Here is a 17,613-nt window from a genome sequence, read left to right on the forward strand (position 1 = left end):
GTGAATTATATCAGAAATAAGGGTGAAAACCCTTATTCAAATATCTACAATCTCGGCTGGAGAGATCACCCAAATTTGAGATGGGAAGGAAACCAATGAGGAGGTAATAGTTTGAATAAAGCCAAAAATGCAAATTTTCACCCTCCTTATCTACAGAAACCTCAGGATAGGGCAACCCAGCCAACCATAATGCATGTGGTCAACAGTTGGACAGAATTGAGGGAGAGGTGTAGTCAATAAGAACAGACGTAAATCAAGTGCAGTCTGATTGTGCCAATTCAATCAAAACATTGACTAAACTTGAGGACCAGATGATCCAATTAATGAGCATGTTGGGTTACAATAAAAGGAAAATTGGCACCAGAATTCCCAGCAACATAGAAAATAATCCTCAGAGAGAAGGTGAGGAGCACGTGAAAGCAATAGTGCTCCGACTGGGCAAAGTACTGATTCACCCAGAAAATCCTACTCTAGAGATAAATATGGAGAATGCTAATGATCCTCCAGAGAAATTGTAACAGCCCAATATTAGGGCTAGACGGAATAGTGGTCTGAGGACCACAAATCCAGAGTTGGAGAAATTATTTTATTATTATTATTATTTTGTAGTCATAGCATGTCTATACTAGTACATGAAAAATTTGGTGAGTTAATTTTGACGTTTGTGAGCCCAATTGCAAAAAAGGACTAAATCGCATAAAGTGCAAAAGTTCTATTTTGATAGCTAAAAGGTGTTATTTTATTATAGAATAAAAATTTAGGGATTTTAAAGGGTAATTATACCCTTTTTAGGAAGCATAGCAAGCCATAGAGTCAAAAAGGAGATAAAATTTTAAAATTTGGTGGGTTAGGTGACATATTTTGACTAAAATAGAAATAAATAAAAGAAGGATGATATCATCCATTTCTCATCTCCTTTATCCATAAAAAATTTTCCATTAAAGGGGGGTTTGAGAGCTTAAAATTTTAGCAACTTGAAGCACTCACAAGTAAGTGATTTCCATACCCTTTGTTGATGATTTTTGCATTTTTGAAACCCTTGTAGCATGAGCTTTCAAATGAGGGGTACATCTTGCAAAATGGTTGAAGGCCTAGGGTTTTTCCATGACATTATTTAGAGTGTTTTCTGAAATTTTATGGAAGAATATGAGTCTTAGTTGTGTAATAGACAACTTTTGTGAAAGGTGTTACCATGAAAACACCTAAAGGGACTATTTTGCACAAGTTGTGAAATGATTGATAAATGTGTGAAATAGAGATATTTTGGAGTCACTATAAGATTAAAAATAATTCAGCTAGGCTTAAGATGTGTAGAAATTTGATAAAAATCGATTTTCAAGCATAGGGGTAAAATGGTCATTTTGCCAAAGTCTAGGGGCAAAATGGTCATTTTACTGAATATGTGAATTTTTAATTGCTTAATTTTATTTATTGATTAAATGAGTGCATTTTTCTATTTTATATCAAGAATTTCCAAGTCCAAACCTGGACCGGGGGAAAACCAAGCAAATTGACTAAAGCGACTAGTCGTATATGTTTTGTAGTCCGAGGTAAGTTGTATGTAAATATTACAACTACATTACTAATGTATGTGTTGAATTGTATTTGAATTAATATAGCATGAATTTCTTGATTGTGAAATTGAGATGGTATGATGATAATAAAGATAGTAGAGTTCCTGTTAGAACCTAGGAAATAAATCGGATATTCATGCCGTGACGTTTGGGTCATTTGTTTGTGAGCTAGTGTAAGACATGTCTGGGACATGCATCAGCCACATTATGAGAGCCAGTGCAAGACCATGTCTAGGACATTGCATTGGCATTGAGACGAGAGCTAGTGTAAGACATGTCTGGGACATGCATCGGCCTCGAGACGTAAGCCAGTGTAAGACATGTTTGGGACATGCGTCGGCTACTAGATGATAGCTAGTGTAAGACCATGTCTGGGACATGGCATCGGCACTTTACCCATGTTTTACGCTTAATGAATATCTAGTAGTGTTCCAAATGGTTTAATAGTGAACGTTATGTTCTTAAGCTAATGAGGAAAATATAACCGTGTTGTGAGTGGTACAGGTACCTAATTGGTACGTATGAGATATGAGCTCATTGAACAATATTTGACTAGCATGGATGGTGATGAGTAAGTTATGCTTATGTCTACTTTGGTATCATAAGCATGTGGATCATTGATAAAATGTTATTGTTGTGTACTTACTTATATGCAACTTACTAAGCTTTTATGCTTACCCCATTTCCTTTGCATTTCCTTACAGTGCCGCCTAACTAGCTCAAGGATCCCAGAAGTCAGATATATCGATCACACTATCAACCGAAGCATTCGGTATAGTTGGATTTATATTTTTGAATATGGAATGTATAGGACTTAGACTTTATTATTTTGTGTCTTTGAGAATTGGCCAAATGTGTTGGCTTGGATTGGAAACCCTTTAATTTGTATTAATCTTTGAATGATAGTTAATATTCATTTTGAGTTTATGAAAGATACATTCTCATGGTTGAATGAATGTCTATTATGGTTGATTTAGTTATAGGGATTATACTTGTCTTGATATTGGTTGGTATTTGTATGGAACTATATATGTAAGGGTGGCAATGAGGCTTGGTAAATAGCCTTAAACTGTCAACACAGGTAGGCACATGGGCGTGTGTCTAGGCCGTGTGTGACACACGATCTGCCCCATGGGCGTGTGGTCTGGTCGTGTGTCCCCTGTACGTAAAAATTTCAAGTCAGTATGCATGATAATAAACACATGGGTAGAGACACGACCATGTGCCTCAACCGTGTGGAGGACACGGCCTAGCACATGGACGTGTGCCATGGCCGTGTGACATCATGAGCATGCTGATGTCAGAAACAAAATGTCCATGTTTTTGCACACGGGCTAGGACACGGGCGTGTCGTGGCCGTGTGAGGGACACGGGCGTGTGCCTGGCCATGTGAAAACCCTTGTAGGTGTGAATTAGAAATTAATTCTACACGGGTGTGGGACACGGGCATGTCCTAGGGTGCTTAGGCCGTGTGAGCCAAACGGGCCATCAGCACGACCATATCGAAATGGTCACACGGGCGTGTCCCTATTTTAAAGGCAAATTTCTTAAGGTTGGTTTAAGGACCCAGAATGGTTTCGAATAGTTTTCAATGATCAATTTGGGGCTTGTAGGCCTATAATAAGAAGTTTAAAGTAGATATTGAAAAAGTTTAAAGTTTGGACCAAGTCTCGGTGACTTGAATTTTGTTGTATGCATGAGATCACGTTAGGTAATGCCTTGTACTCCTCCCCAGCGTGGGTTACGGGTATAGGGTGTTACAGATATCCCTAGAGGTTGAAGATGAACCAGAATTAAACAAGGTAATTGCACCAGCAGTGGAGCCAGAGAAAGAAATAACTAAAAATGATGTCGTTACAAAAATCTCATTCCCTTCAACACTAGAAGAAAAGAAAATTGGGATGAAAATGAGTTTGTAAGTTTCCTAAACTTGTTCAACACACTAAATGTAAACCTTCCTTTAATCAAGTTAATTGAGACAGTCCCTAAGTACGCCATGTTTTTAAAAGAAATTATGCCTAGGAATAGGAAAATTAAGGTAGGAGAACAAGTTAATTTAAGTGCCTCCTATAGTGTTATTTGTAACAGCCCAAAATTTACCCTAGTCGGGAAGTGGTTTCGGGACCACAAAACCGAGTTATGAAGATAATTAATTGTTATATTCTATGTTTATTATGTGTGTACATGCATATGTGGAAGTTTCATGCCTTAATTTTGCCAATTGCATGAGGAATTATTAAATAGGGATCAACATGAGACATGGTGAAAAATGATAGGTTAATTTTAAAGGGGCTTATTAGTGCATGTCAACACAAAGGTGGACTTGCATGTCAAATTGCCCAATTTTCCTTATAGTGGCCGGCCAAGGTGGGTTGATGATGGGCAAAATATTTGTTGAAATTGATATTGGGTTATGGGATTTAATAAATAAAAGAAAAGAATGAAAATGTGATGAAAAAAAAAAGGGCTTCATTCTTGTCTTCTTGGCCGAATTGAAGGAAGGAATAGGGGCAAAGAACTTTCGGCCATTTGAATGTTTAATAAGGTTAGTATATTGTGTTAAAGTTGTGAAATTTTAGCTTGTTTTAGGTTAATTATCATGGTTCTTACTTAGACCATGCTAATTCTTTTTAAAAAACTTTGATGGATGGATGGACCATTCGGCTATGGCTATTAAAGAAGGAATTTGATTATTTCCTTTAAGTTTTGATGGATAAAGAAACAAAAGGTTGTTGATGGAAGAAGTTAATGTGTTAAGAGATTATATGAAACTTATTCATGTTTATATATGTTATATGCATTGAAAATGGTTGATGATTTTGGAAGTGATTAGATTGAATCGGCCATGGTATATCCATAAACCCGATTTATGCTTGTTATGTGGTGGAAATTAAGGGTTAAATGTATGAAATTTGATGTATATTAACTATAGGTAATCACATACGTAAGGTCAAATTTAATTTGGTATATTCGGCCATATAGGTGTATATGTTTGTGATACTATTTTTGTTAACTCTTGATAACCGATTAAGGGAGTAATATTGGCTTATAAGGTTGAGTTGATTCATGATGTTGTATATTAGAATCAAAAATACTCAAGACTAGGTTACCATAATAGCGATAATGCATTCGGCCTTGAAGCATTAATCGAATATGGTTAAGGTTTTGATATTTTGAACAAGGATAATCGTGAAATGGAGTGAAAACCGTTAAATTATACATAAGTATCCAGCAAGAAAATTAAACTACTAAATGTGTTTATTATAGATCAAGACATCAAAGGGAGAGAATCAAGCAAAGGCAAAGAAAAGATCATCGAGTAGCCGAGTTGGAACCGTCTTACCCAACATAAAGTAAGTCATTAAGCATATAGTTGGTATTAATTCAAATGGTCATAACGTTTATGTAATGATGCTGAATGGAATGAATAAATATATATATGCATGTACGTATGTGGTGATGAAAGTGTTGAATGAAAAGAAAAGAGGTGAGATGTATTGAGTTGTTGATCTCGGCACTAAATGTGCGGGTATAAACATTTATGACCATGAGATTGGCGCTAAGTGTGCGGGTTTAAATTGTGCAGCACTAAGTGTGCGAATTGAATATGTAGCACTAAGTGTGCGAGTTTGACTATGTAGCACTAAGTGTGCGAGTTGACTATGTAGCACTAAGTGTGCGAGTATGATTATGTAGCACTAAGTGTGCGAGTTGATTATATAGCACTGAGTGTGCGGACTTAATAAATATTCTTGAATCATTATGGACACTAAGTGTGCGACACTATTGAGTCGATCACGGATAGCGGATCGGGTAAGTATCTTGAGTTCATGGCTAATAGGTGCTATGTTTATATTTGGAGTTGAGCTTGGTAAGTTGAACCTATGTGACAAATATACTTGAAGTCACGTACATAAGATTTATCGTGGAATGGGTGAAAGGCCGTTTAGTTGTATGATTATAACGAAAATAAAATGATTTATGAAAATGCCTCGAATATTCTATTGATGAGTATATGGAATGTGAATGCATGATTTGGTATGAGATTGAACCGATAGGTCGGAGGAACTATGGTATGGTTCGGTATGGATGGAGTAACTAGCCTCGTTCCATTTTGTTTCCTCTTGTGATAATGTTATTAATGGATGGTAGTGTATTGCTTATGACTTACTGAGTTATAAACTCACTCGGTGTTTCCTTGTCACCTATTCTAGGTTTCTTGGATTCATCTCCTTTTGCGTGGTCGGGCCGTCATCGAAGTCATCACACCGGATAGCAAGTTTTGGTACTTTCTTCTTAGTTGGCTTAGGAGAACATTTCGGCATGTATAGGCTATTATGTTGTGTTTGAACTTTGGTATGTAATCTTTTAGCCATGCGAAAATGGCATAAATGTTCGGTTGGGTTTGGATTCATAACGTTAGGTCGCAAATCTTGATAATTCGACCTTTTTATGCCATACGTCATGGTTGATTATTTTGGTGTTAAAATTCATGATATGGCAATAGTGTAGTAGGGGGAAGTTTGACAGTGATTAGCCTTTGGCATGGTTAGTCATGATCATAATTTGTGATATGCATGATGAATTATTAGTTAGATCAAGGAGTAAACACGAAGTGGGCATAGTTGCTTTCGTAACAGATGCTGGCAGCAGCAGTGACATGAGATTGAAAAATCACTAAAAATAGTAGGAGTGGAATTAATTGATGAATAAATTATGTAATCGAAGTTCGATGAGTCTATTTTCATATAGAAGTAACGAAAGGATCATATGGACAGTATGTTAAGAGATAATCAGGTTCTCGTGGGACAGGGCCAGAACGGTTTCTGGATTCCCTGCTCCAACTTTGGAAATTCATTATAAATTAACCAGAGATAATTAGGAGTCATACCATATATGTATAGATTCCTCTCTGAGTCTAGTTTCTATAGAAACAAATGGCATCAGTATGGAAGTTCTGTACAGGGAGATATCCAGGTCGTAATGCGCAAAGGTCAGTGTAGTCTACCCCAGTAACATGGGAGACTTTGACTAATAAACTGTACTAATTGGCCTGACCAAAAAATCTAGAAAAAACTATGTAGATGGGAATATGAGTCTAGTTTCAGGGAAAATTCACGGAACTGGATTTTGAGTTCCAGAGCTCAAGATATGATTTTTAAAGCGACTAGTACGCAGATTGACAGCTTGTCTGGAAAAATTTTAATAAGTGGTTTGAAGTCTGTTAACACCTCGTGTTCGACTCCGGCGACGGCCTCGGGTTCGGGGTGTTACATTTGATTGGTATCAGAGCTATGGTTTAGTCGGTTCTAGGACTACCATAGCATGTATGAGTCTAGCTATACATGCCGAATGTTAATGTTTAACTGTGTGATGACTTCTGACGGTTAAAATTTATGTTTTGATTAGTAAATGGATCCCAGTGTAGAAAGAATCTTAGCGGATGACGTTGAAAGTGTAGCGGCTGCTCCTGCACAAGGGACACCGCCTAGTGAACCTCAGTCATCTGCGAATAATCAAGGTGAGGGGGCTAAACAAGCCTTCTTTACCATGATGAATGAGTGGGTCGCGCAGTATGCCCGAACCAATCCGGCTGTCCTACAATTCCCGAATTTGAATAATCCACCCCCGAAGCCAGTAATGCCATCAGTTACTGATCCTGTGAGGCTGAGTAAGCCACCTGTAGACTTGATTAGGAAGCGCGGGGCTGAGGAGTTCAGGGCCATAGTTACTGATGATGCTGAAAGGGCCGAGTTCTGGCTTGATAACACCGTTCGGGTGTTCGATGAACTGTCATGCACACCTGATGAATGTCTAAAGTGTGCTGTATCTTTGTTGCGAGACTCATCCTACTATTGGTGGAGGACCTTGATTTCCATAGTCCCGAACGAACGAGTAACTTGGGACTTCTTTCAGACGGAATTTCGAAAGAAATATATTAGCCAACGGTTCATTGATCAAAAGCGTAAGGAATTCTTGGAACTCAAGCAAGGCCGTATGACAGTATCTGAATACGAACATGAATTCGTGAGACTCAGTAGGTATGCCCGGGAGTGTGTAGCTGATGAGGTTGCTATGTGCAAAAGATTCGAAGAAGGATTGAATGAAGATTTAAAGCTACTAATGGGTATTTTGGAAATAAAAGAATTCGTAACACTAGTCGAACGAGCCTGCAAGGCGGAAGAACTTGGAAAGGAGAAGAAGAAGGCTGAATTTGAAGCTAGAGACTATCGCAAAAGATCGACGGGTAAAGCTCCGTTCTCAGCTGTAAAGAAGTTCAAGGAGGACACTAATAAGTCGAGGATGACTGCGGGAATTTCCATCAGAGCAAAACCATCGACGGGCTCCCGAGCTACTTCGGTAGCTAGTGTGGGCAATAATCGTCTAGAAAAACCTGAATGTCCCCAATGCGGAAGACGACACCTAGGTGAATGTTGGGGTAAGTCTACTAACAGGGCCTGTTACGGATGCGGTTCGAAGGACCACTTCATTAGAGATTGCACGGAGCTTGATGAGAAGAATAAGATTCAAGGTGCATGACCTAGTGGAGTGACAACTAGAGGTAGACCACCGAGAATTTTGGGAGGTAGGGGTGGTAGTCAGAGAGGGGCCTCTGATACGGCTGTTCGAGCCGAGAACCGTACTCCTGCTAGAGCTTATGCCATCCGCGCACGAGAGGAGGCATCCTCCCCTGACGTCATCACTGGTACCTTCACTCTCTTTGATACTAATGTGATTGCATTGATTGACCCTGGCTCTACTCATTCATATGTATGCGAAACCTTAGCATCCAGTAAGACTCTACCTGTTGAGTCTACTGAGTTCGTAATTCGAGTGTCAAACCCTTTGGGTCAATGCGTATTTGTTGATAAAGTGTGTAAGAGATGCCCTCTAATAATCCGAGAATCCTGTTTTCCGGCCGATTTGATGCTTTTGCCATTTGACGAATTTGATGTTATTCTTGGTTTGGATTGGTTGACCGCGCATGATGCGGTTGTGAATTGCAAAAGCAAGACTATTGATTTGAGGTGCGCAAATAACGAGATAATCCGAGTTGAGTCTGCGGACTTAAGGGGGTTGCCAGCTGTAATATCAGCAATGTTGGCCCAGAAATATGTGAGAAAAGGGTGCGAAGCATACCTTGCGTATGTACTTGATGACAAAGAGTTAGAAAAGAAACCCGAATCTGTGCCGGTAGTTTGTGAATACCCGGATGTTTTTCCTGAAGAGTTACCGGGTTTGCCACCTGTTCGGGAGATAGAGTTTGGTATTGAGCTTGTACCTGGAACTACGCCAATTTCGATAGCTCCGTATCGTATGGCACTAACTGAGTTAAAAGAGTTGAAAGCTCAGTTGCAAGAATTGACGGATAGAGGTTTCGCTCGACCAAGTTTCTCACCTTGGGGTGCACCAGTATTGTTCGTGAAAAAGAAGGACGGAACCATGAGGTTGTGCATTGACTATCGTCAACTGAATAAAGTGACGATAAAGAACAAATATCCGTTGCCGCGCATCGATGATTTGTTCGACCAACTGAAGGGAGCCTCAGTGTTCTCAAAAATAGATTTGAGATCGGGCTATTATCAGTTGCGAATTCGAGATTCGGACATACCCAAAACTGCTTTCAGAACGAGGTACGGTCACTACGAGTTCTTAGTGATGCCGTTTGGGCTCACTAATGCCCCTGCAGTATTTATGGATTTGATGAATCGGATCTTTAGACCATATTTGGATCGGTTCGTAGTTGTGTTCATTGATGACATCTTGGTCTATTCAAGAGATGAGATCGAACATGCTGAACACTTGAGATTAATGTTGCAAGTTTTGCGGGATAAGAAGTTATATGCTAAGTTCAGTAAGTGTGAGTTCTGGTTAAGAGAGGTTAGCTTCTTGGGTCATGTGGTATCCGCATCGGGTATTCGAGTTGACCCGAACAAAATCTCAGCCATACTTAACTGGAAACCTCTGAGAAATATTACTGAGGTTCGGAGCTTTTTGGGACTCGCCGGTTATTACCGACGATTTGTCAAAGGTTTCTCGATGATAGCCACACCAATGACGAAGCTACTTCAAAAGGATGCTAAGTTCGAATGGACGGAGAAATGTCAGAAAGGCTTCGATCAACTGAAAACTCATTTGACTGAAGCTCCAATTTTAGTGCAACCCGAATCAGGCAAAGAGTTTGTCATTTATAGTGACGCATCCCTACTCGGGTTGGGTTGCGTATTGATGCAAGAAGGTCGAGTTGTGGCCTATGCGTCGAGACAATTGAAGCCACACGAGAGAAATTATCCCACCCATGATCTCGAGCTAGCCGCCATCGTATTTGCTTTGCAAATAGGGCGACATTATTTGTTTGGCGAAAAGTGCCATGTATTTTCGGATCACAAAAGTCTCAAATATTTGATGACTCAAAGAGACCTAAATCTGCGACAAAGACGTTGGCTTGAGTTGTTGAAAGATTACGAGCTTGCCATTGATTACCACCCGGGAAAGGCTAATGTGGTTGCGGATGCCTTAAGCCGGAAATCGCTGTTTGCTTTACGAGCGATGAATGTGCACTTGTCTGTTCTACCCAACAATGTGTTAGTAGCTGAATTAAAAGCCAAACCATTATTGATTCATCAAATTCGTGAAGCCCAGAAAGTTGATGATGAATTGGTTGCAAAACGGGCTGAGTGTGTTCCGAACAAGGAATCGGAGTTTCAAATGGATGATGATGATTGTTTGAGGTTCAGAAGTCGTTTGTGTGTTCCAAGGAATTCAGAACTTATTTCGATGATTTTGAATGAGGCTCATAGTGGCCGAATGTCTATCCACCCGGGTAGTACTAAAATGTACAACGATCTGAAATGTCAATTTCGGTGGCCGGGCATGAAACGAGACATTTCGGAATTTGTTTTAAGGTGTTTAATATGTCAACAAGTGAAAGCGGAACATCAAGTGCCTTCGGGATTACTTCAGCCAATCATGATACCTGAATGGAAATGGGATCGAGTCACGATGGATTTTGTATCTGGGTTACCATTGTCAACTAGTAAGAAAGATGCGATTTGGGTTGTTGTCGATAGACTGACTAAGTCGGCTCACTTTATCCCTGTATGTACGGATTTTTCATTGGATAAACTAGCCGAATTGTATGTTTCTCAGATTGTGAGATTACATGGAGTACCTATTTCTATCATGTCGGATAGAGATCCGAGATTCACCTCGCGATTTTGGAAGAAATTGCAAGAAGCTTTGGGTACCAAGCTGCATTTTAGCACCGCTTTTCATCCCCAAACCGATGGTCAATCCGAGCGGATAATTCAGATACTCGAGGATATGCTGAGATGCTGCATCCTTGAGTTTAGTGGTTCATGGGAACGGTATGTACCTTTGATTGAATTCGCTTACAACAATAGTTTTCAATCAAGTATTAAGATGGCACCTTACGAGGCTTTGTACGGTCGTAAATGCCGTACACCATTGTTTTGGACCGAGCTCGGTGAAAGTAAAGTTTTCGGAGTTGATTTGATTAAAGATGCCGAACAGAAAGTAAAGGTAATCCGCGAAAGTCTGAAGGCAGCCACAGATCGTCAGAAATCGTATGCGGATCTGAAACGAAAGGACATTGAATATCAGGTGGGGGATAAAGTGTTCCTTAAAGTTTCGCCTTGGAAAAAGGTACTTAGGTTTGGCCGTAAGGGCAAGTTGAGCCCGAGATTCATTGGGCCGTACGAAATCTCCGAACGAGTGGGGCCAGTTGCGTATAGATTGATTTTGCCCCCTGAGCTTGAAAAGATTCACGATGTCTTTCATGTTTCGATGCTTCGACGCTATCGATCTGATCCATCGCATATAATTAGCCCATCAGAGGTTGAAATTCAAGCCGATATGAGTTATGAAGAAGAACCGATACGTATCCTAGCTCGTGAAGTGAAGGAGTTGCGAAACAAAAGGGTTCCGTTAGTGAAGGTGTTATGGCTCAAACATGGGATCGAGGAAGCTACTTGGGAAACCGAGAGCTGGATGAAAGAACGATACCCAAACCTATTTACCGGTAAGATTTTCGGGGACGAAAATTTCTTAAGTGGGGGAGAGTTGTAACAGCCCAAAATTTACCCTAGTCGGGAAGTGGTTTCGGGACCACAAAACCGAGTTATGAAGATAATTAATTGTTATATTCTATGTTTATTATGTGTGTACATGCATATGTGGAAGTTTCATGCCTTAATTTTGCCAATTGCATGAGGAATTATTAAATAGGGATCAACATGAGACATGGTGAAAAATGATAGGTTAATTTTAAAGGGGCTTATTAGTGCATGTCAACACAAAGGAGGACTTGCATGTCAAATTGCCCAATTTTCCTTATAGTGGCCGGCCAAGGTGGGTTGATGATGGGCAAAATATTTGTTGAAATTGATATTGGGTTATGGGATTTAATAAATAAAAGAAAAGAATGAAAATGTGATGAAAAAAAAAGGGGCTTCATTCTTGTCTTCTTGGCCGAATTGAAGGAAGGAATAGGGGCAAAGAACTTTCGGCCATTTGAATGTTTAATAAGGTTAGTATATTGTGTTAAAGTTGTGAAATTTTAGCTTGTTTTAGGTTAATTATCATGGTTCTTACTTAGACCATGCTAATTCTTTTTAAAAAAACTTTGATGGATGGATGGACCATTCGGCTATGGCTATTAAAGAAGGAATTTGATTATTTCCTTTAAGTTTTGATGGATAAAGAAACAAAAGGTTGTTGATGGAAGAAGTTAATGTGTTAAGAGATTATATGAAACTTATTCATGTTTATATATGTTATATGCATTGAAAATGGTTGATGATTTTGGAAGTGATTAGATTGAATCGGCCATGGTATATCCATAAACCCGATTTATGCTTGTTATGTGGTGGAAATTAAGGGTTAAATGTATGAAATTTGATGTATATTAACTATAGGTAATCACATACGTAAGGTCAAATTTAATTTGGTATATTCGGCCATATAGGTGTATATGTTTGTGATACTATTTTTGTTAACTCTTGATAACCAATTAAGGGAGTAATATTGGCTTATAAGGTTGAGTTGATTCATGATGTTGTATATTAGAATCAAAAATACTCAAGACTAGGTTACCATAATAGCGATAATGCATTCGGCCTTGAAGCATTAATCGAATATGGTTAAGGTTTTGATATTTTGAACAAGGATAATCGTGAAATGGAGTGAAAACCGTTAAATTATACATAAGTATCCAGCAAGAAAATTAAACTACTAAATGTGTTTATTATAGATCAAGACATCAAAGGGAGAGAATCAAGCAAAGGCAAAGAAAAGATCATCGAGTAGCCGAGTTGGAACCGTCTTACCCAACATAAAGTAAGTCATCAAGCATATAGTTGGTATTAATTCAAATGGTCATAACGTTTATGTAATGATGCTGAATGGAATGAATAAATATATATATGCATGTACGTATGTGGTGATGAAAGTGTTGAATGAAAAGAAAAGAGGTGAGATGTATTGAGTTGTTGATCTCGGCACTAAATGTGTGGGTATAAACATTTATGACCATGAGATTGGCGCTAAGTGTGCGGGTTTAAATTGTGCAGCACTAAGTGTGCGAATTGAATATGTAGCACTAAGTGTGCGAGTTTGACTATGTAGCACTAAGTGTGCGAGTTGACTATGTAGCACTAAGTGTGCGAGTATGATTATGTAGCACTAAGTGTGCGAGTTGATTATATAGCACTGAGTGTGCGGACTTAATAAATATTCTTGAATCATTATGGACACTAAGTGTGCGACACTATTGAGTCGATCACGGATAGCGGATCGGGTAAGTATCTTGAGTTCATGGCTAATAGGTGCTATGTTTATATTTGGAGTTGAGCTTGGTAAGTTGAACCTATGTGACAAATATACTTGAAGTCACGTACATAAGATTTATCGTGGAATGGGTGAAAGGCCGTTTAGTTGTATGATTGTAACGAAAATAAAATGATTTATGAAAATGCCTCGAATATTCTATTGATGAGTATATGGAATGTGAATGCATGATTTGGTATGAGATTGAACCGATAGGTCGGAGGAACTATGGTATGGTTCGGTATGGATGGAGTAACTAGCCTCGTTCCATTTTGTTTCCTCTTGTGATAATGTTATTAATGGATGGTAGTGTATTGCTTATGACTTACTGAGTTATAAACTCACTCGGTGTTTCCTTGTCACCTATTCTAGGTTTCTTGGACTCATCTCCTTTTGCGTGGTCGGGCCGTCATCGAAGTCATCACACCGGATAGCAAGTTTTGGTACTTTCTTCTTAGTTGGCTTAGGAGAACATTTCGGCATGTATAGGCTATTATGTTGTGTTTGAACTTTGGTATGTAATCTTTTAGCCATGCGAAAATGGCATAAATGTTCGGTTGGGTTTGGATTCATAACGTTAGGTCGCAAATCTTGATAATTCGACCTTTTTATGCCATACGTCATGGTTGATTATTTTGGTGTTAAAATTCATGATATGGCAATAGTGTAGTAGGGGGAAGTTTGACAGTGATTAGCCTTTGGCATGGTTAGTCATGATCATAATTTGTGATATGCATGATGAATTATTAGTTAGATCAAGGAGTAAACACGAAGTGGGCATAGTTGCTTTCGTAACAGATGCTGGCAGCAGCAGTGACATGAGATTGAAAAATCACTAAAAATAGTAGGAGTGGAATTAATTGATGAATAAATTATGTAATCGAAGTTCGATGAGTCTATTTTCATATAGAAGTAACGAAAGGATCATATGGACAGTATGTTAAGAGATAATCAGGTTCTCGTGGGACAGGGCCAGAACGGTTTCTGGATTCCCTGCTCCGACTTTGGAAATTCATTATAAATTAACCAGAGATAATTAGGAGTCATACCATATATGTATAGATTCCTCTCTGAGTCTAGTTTCTATAGAAAGAAACGGCATCAGTATGGAAGTTCTGTACAGGGAGATATCGAGGTCGTAATGCGCAAAGGTCGGTGTAGTCGACCCCAGTAACATGGGAGACTTTGACTAATAAACTGTACTAATTGGCCTGACCAAAAATTCTAGAAAAAATATGTAGATGGGAATATGAGTCTAGTTTCAGTGAAAATTCACGGAACTGGATTTTGAGTTCCAGAGCTCAAGATATGATTTCTAAAGCGACTAGTACGCAGATTGACAACTTGTCTGGAAAAAATTTAATAAGTGGTTTGAAGTCTGTTAACACCTCGTGTTCGACTCCGGCGACGGCCTCGGGTTCGGGGTGTTACATTATTATTTCAAGACAGGTTCCCTAAAAATTGAAAGACCTGAGAAGTTTTACTATTCCCATAAAGGTAGGGGACATTCATTTTAATAGAGCTCTATGTGACTTAGGAGCTAGTATTAATTTAATGCCTTTATCCATTTTTCAAAAACTCAGGTTGGGGGATCTCAAAACTACTCAAATAACATTCCAATTGGCTGATAGGTCTTCAGTACATCTAAAAGGGGTATTGGAAGATGTGTTGGTCAAAGTGCGTAGCTCCATTATCCCAGTAGATTTTGTGGTTCTAGATTTTGAAAAAGATCGTGAGATATCGATCTTATTATGTAGACCTTTTCTAGCCACTTTTAGGTCCCACCATCGATTTAGAGAAAAATGAATTATCCATGAAAATAAATAGTGAGACTGAATTCTTTAAATGCGGTCATCAATCGAGTGAAGAGGACGGTAGGAGGAAGTTAGTGGAGCAGTGTAAAGAATTATTTTTTCTAACACTCCCAAGCCAAGGGATATGCTTCCTTTTATATATGTAGAAAGAATAAACATGATTTAGGAAAGGGACAAGCAGGCAGAGGTAGAATGGCACGATGGACTAATACTGATAGAACGGAAGAATTATCCAGTTGTGAATTGATGATACTATCGGATGAATCTGGCAATAAAACTTAAATTATTATAATTGATGCTAAAATTTTATAAATTATTATATATTTGGTTAACTGTTTAGTATAGATTTTAATTTTCAATAACTTTGCATTTTATAGAAACCGTAGCACTATAGAAAATGGAATTTTGAGTGAAAATAGAGCTAGTGTCAAAACACAGGACCCTTGTGTCGCAACAGTAAAGGCAGCTTTAACAAAATTGAAAAAATTCTTTAGATGTCGTGACACAGACTTTTAGTGTCATGACACCAAAGTCAGTGTACTCAGAAATTTAAAAATCTAGAGTGTGTTGCGACATCGAACCCAGTGTTACAACAATGGTAATCTACCAGGCATGTCACGACATAGAACCTTCGTGTCACGACTTGGCTACAATTTTCTAGAGGGTTGACCCGACCCATTCGCGCAACCTAGCAACTAAACCCTATTTTACCTAGTAACCATTAAAACACTTATTTTATAACCTAAAACCATATTTTACCTTTAGTTTAATATCTTTAATCATCTAATCTCCCAAAAATCTCTCAAACCTTTTAAACCTTAAAAATCCATTACTTTTTTTTCTTTATTTGTTTAGAAAAATTTGATCTTGTACTCTTATTTGGTGTAAGAAAAAGAAGGAAGCATATCAAGGGATGATGAAAACAATGCGTGACAAAGAAACCAAATGTCTAGACATGAGGTTAAGGGTTCCTAACTCAACTTTTACTATTCTATTAAAGTCACTTGCTTAGTTAGTAGAATTAAACATGCCTCCTAGAAAAGTTAGAGGAACTATGGAACCATAGCCATAGATGATTCAAAATCCCTCTAGTTTTTCGAATCCGAATGTTGAAAATTATTTTAATGAACTTCAAGGAAAAAATTCATTCAAGAGATGGGATTTGATCCATCCATGATTCTTTGTAAGGAAATATGGCTTGTGGTGAGTTATCATAGGTGGGAGTGTTTCTGGACAATCCCAAAAGATAATGTTGAAGGCCATATGTAGGATATAGTACCTATGCGAGGGAAAGAAGTACGAGTAACCCCTTGAATTATTAGCAACTTTTATAATACTCCATACTATGAAAAAAAGTTTATCGATGAAACTGATTTAGAGTATTTCCAGGACATAGATATGGATAACATTATAAACTTTTTCAATGAAGGAAGGGGCATATGGAAATATCACCAAGGTACCAATATCTGCACATCATTTCATCAAGCTATTATGTTTCCAAAGGCTAAATTGTGTGTAACACCCCGAACCCGAAACCGACACCGGAGTCGAACACAAGGTGTTAACTGGCTTTAACCCCTTACAAAATTTATTTTCCAGACACTGCCCAATCTGCGTACTAGCCACTTTAAAAATCATATCTTGAGTTTCGTAACTCGAAAATCAGTTTCGTAATTTTTCCCAGAAACTAGACTCATGTGCCCATCTATGTATTTTTTTGTAGAATTTTTGGTTGGGCCAATTAGTACAGTTTATTAGTCAAAGTCCCCCAAGTTGCAGGGGTCGACTACACTGACCTTTGCCCATTACGACTGGGATATCTCCCTCCACGGGGCTTCAATACTGTTGCCGTTTGTTTCTATGAAAACTAGACTCAGAGAGGAATCTGCACATATATGGTACGACCCGTAATTATCTCTGGTTAATTTATAATGAATTTCCAAAGTCGGAGCAGGGAATCCAGAAACCGTTCTGGCCCTGTCCCACTAAAATCTGATTATCTCTTAATATACTGCCCATATGATCTTTTTGTTACTTCCTCATGAAAGCAGACTCATCGAGCTTCGATTACATAATTTATTCATCAATTAATTCCACTCCCACTATTTTTAGTGATTTTTCAATCTCATGACACTGCTGCTGCCAGCATCTGTTACGAAAGTAACTAGGTCCATTTCATGCCTACCCTTGATCCAATTCAATCGAACATTCGTGCCATTTTCGCATGGCTTAAAGTTTACATGCCATAATTCAAACACAACGTACTAGCTTATACATGCCAAAATGATCTTCTAAACACACTAAGAAGAAAGTACCAAAACTTGCTATCCGGTGTGATGACTTCAACGACGGCCCGACCCCGCAAAAAAAATAGATGA

The sequence above is a fragment of the Gossypium hirsutum genome, chromosome A01 (assembly GCF_007990345.1).
Source record: "Gossypium hirsutum isolate 1008001.06 chromosome A01, Gossypium_hirsutum_v2.1, whole genome shotgun sequence".
Classification (NCBI taxonomy): domain Eukaryota; kingdom Viridiplantae; phylum Streptophyta; class Magnoliopsida; order Malvales; family Malvaceae; genus Gossypium; species Gossypium hirsutum.